This window comes from Tamandua tetradactyla, assembly GCF_023851605.1.
Source record: "Tamandua tetradactyla isolate mTamTet1 chromosome 18 unlocalized genomic scaffold, mTamTet1.pri SUPER_18_unloc_1, whole genome shotgun sequence".
Lineage (NCBI taxonomy): Eukaryota > Metazoa > Chordata > Mammalia > Pilosa > Myrmecophagidae > Tamandua > Tamandua tetradactyla.
The window spans coordinates 1,093,020-1,096,384 of record NW_027518250.1 but is presented as its reverse complement, the minus strand read 5'-3'; the positions used below and the strand labels follow the sequence as shown (position 1 = coordinate 1,096,384).

The 3,365-nt window shown below is 32.2% G+C and overlaps 1 pseudogene; it reads left to right on the top strand.

Moving 5' to 3' along the window:
- The first annotated feature begins 2,005 nt into the window (after positions 1-2,005).
- On the top strand, positions 2,006-2,943 carry LOC143672840 (olfactory receptor 8H1-like; annotated as a pseudogene).
- The last annotated feature ends 422 nt before the right edge of the window (positions 2,944-3,365 follow it).

Here is a 3,365-nt window from a genome sequence, read left to right as displayed (position 1 = left end):
AATATAAGGCAATACACTGCACAGTTGCACAAACATTGTTTTGATTAATACAATAGTATGTCTGTTGTAAGCGACATTGGTAAAAGTGAAAGATGAAACTCCACCATTTTTTTCCTTTTGGTGCCACAAAAATTCCCATTCATCAGCTGTTGTACATTCCTAGAAATAAGTTGGTTATGCTGTACCAGCCAATACAAAATACAATATGTGTGAGCTTTACAAAAGTCTCATATAACACAGGTCAAGTGTATCATATATATTCAATAATAAATCAGAATTTTTGTGAAGATGCGTGTGATAAAAAATATATAAATGCATATTACCCTAAAGGTAAATATGCACAAAGGAAAATAATCGGATGTAAATACATCTGGGTTGACAATACTAATTTTTCTATTTGAATTTTGTTGTATTCTAATTTTTTGAAACAGGCAATCTTTACTCCAATGACTGTGTCACATTTTAGATATAAAAATGTGTCATTTTGAAAAATGTGCTATTCTATCTCCAATGGTAAGCATCTGGCTTTTCAGCTACAGGTTAATTAAGTTTATCTCTAGATATGTCTTCCTTTCCTCTTACCCAAACATCAATGAAAACATCAGAAGAAGACCAATGTATGTCGCTCAACATTATGTGTTTTCTATGGGGAAAGCAACTCTGTGTTACAAACCTAACATGCACTAGTCTTCAAACTTTTATCCTTGGAATCATTTCAATCAACAGAAATTGGTCCCAGAGATTATCAAATGTTGCATTATCAGCAACATACAATATAAGAGGTGCCATGGTACTAACATGGTGAAAACCAAGAGATACCCTGATCTGCCTGCATTCACAGTAGCTTCCTGGTTAGCTTGTGGAACCTCATTTCCAGGAGAGCTTTCTATTTGAACAGGACCTAAAATAAATGTTTTAGGTTAGATATTCATGTACATAAAGGTAAATGAAAGTCATTTCAAAGGATTTTAATTATTATATTGCTGAAAGTTCTGGCTTCTTAAACAGCCTACAATTTTTTCAGTGAGAAAATAACAAGCGATGTATTTCTAGACAGATAATTGCTGCAAGTAGTTTTTCACCAACTTTGGCTCATGGTAAGTATTATTGTATTTTTAAAGTTAGAGGTTTTTAATCTTTCTAATACAAACAAAATATTATTAGAAGAGTGTGAAAATACATACACATATCATGTTGGTCTTACCTATGTAAGTATACCTAAGTAAGTATATTTCCATTTGCAGAAATGAAAATATAGATTTGATGGACTCAGAGTCATCAAGCAAGATATATATATATATCAATATAATTTTTGGAAGAAATTTCATTTTAAATAACCCCTAAAAATATATCATCTGAAAATTAAGTGCAATGTGTGTGCTGTAGTATTAATACACCTCAGTAATGTCACTTATGTTTTTAATTTTGAGTCTGTAATTTCTATTAAACACTGTAGATTTCAAAAGAATAACAAATGAAGCATAAATCTCCATATCATTGTTCTCTATACATCTAGGATTATTTTTCTGTTCTCCAAAATTATGTTTAACTAGAAATAGAGTGTTATGAATATGATCTCTGGACTCACATATTCGTGGTGGAATCACAGATCCAACATAAGTCTTTGTGGTTATGTCTGGATAAGTTAATGTTCTCTGCCCTTTTTATTTTCTAAAAAGATTATGCACTACTATTACCCATGGTATAATATTTTTATCAAATGAGTAGGTAAATAAAAGAACATTTATAAAATGTCAATTCATTTTAATAATGTGATATATATGAGCTTCTATTACATAATATCAAATGATGATTTATGGCTAATTTAGATTGGACAGTCATGCTCATTTTTTCAGTCATACTTTGCAAACTAATTTATTTTGAATATTTAAGTCTAGAAACTTTATTTTTTAAATGCCATATCATTCACAAAACAGATATAATTTCAAAACATTTATACAAAATATCACCTTTGATTTCTCAACAGTTTACAGGAGTGAATGCTATGGAAAGTAGGAATAACACAAATGTGCCTGACTTCATTCTTTTGGGATTGACAGAATCTGGGGAAATCCAGTGGGTCCTTTTACACTGTTTCTTCTGATATACCTGATTACCTGCTGGGCAATGCAGGGATGATACTGATAATTCACCTGGATCTCCAACTTCACACAGCCATGTATTTTTTCCTCAGCCAGCTCTCATTCCTTGACCTCTGTTACTCAACAGTCATTGCACCTAAAACCTTAGAGAATTTGACTTCCAACAAATATATTTCATTTGTGGGCTACTTCACCCAGATGTCTTTTTTTTCCTTCTTGGCTGCCACTGAAATTTTCCTTCTCTCTTCAATGACCTATGACCACTATGCAGCTGTTTGCAATCCTCTAAACTAACCAGTTGTCATGTCCATGAGACTCTGCTGTGTCCTCATCACTGGATCCTATATGACTGGCTTCACTGAATCATTAATCAATCTTGTTTACATGAACAGTTTGCATTTCTGAAAATCCAATGTAATTTATCACTTTTTCTGTGATTTAATTCCACTGTTAGTTCTGTCCTGCACAGACACTCATGACTCTGAAATCATGCTATTCATTGTCAGTAGTTTAAATGTACTGCTGTCTCTTACCATAATCTTTCATATGGTCCATTCTGTCCATTATTCTGAAAATTAAGTCCACCTCAGGGAAGTGCAAAGCTTTCTCTACTTGTGCCTCTCACTTGTTGGGAGTAACTATTTATTACAGCACTACAATTTTTATTTATTTAAAACCAAAGAAGTCCTATTCCTTGGGAAAGGATCAAGTGGTTTCTGTGTTTTATACTATGGTAACCCCCATGCTGAATCCACTGATTTATAGTCTTAGGAACAAATAAGTGAAAAATGCTCTCATTAGATTCATGCAGAAGAGAGATGGCAGGAGACAATTTAAATGATGGGGAGGCTAAATATTTAATCATATTTAGCATTGTTCTTATTTGAGTATAATTAATTTACTCTCAGATATAATGACACCCTTTAGTTCATTTGCATTCACTCTGAGCCATCTGTCCTACACCACACATGATCTAGAATATTTTGAAGAATATGATAGAAATCTTCATAATAATAGAAAGCCTTAAAATATATGGCATATCATTGGTCTAAATATATGTGTTTTTAAGAGCAATATAAAAAACTTTTGCATCATCTTTCAAAATGTATCATAGAAATAACCATGCATGTTCCAAATTCACAGAATTGTATTATGGAGAAGATTTTCAGGGATCATTCCATTTACTTTTTAAAATAGAAACATAGCTGAGTCATAAAAAATGCTACTTTTGACAGGACAATCTAGGGTTTTAGCTCTGTTGGT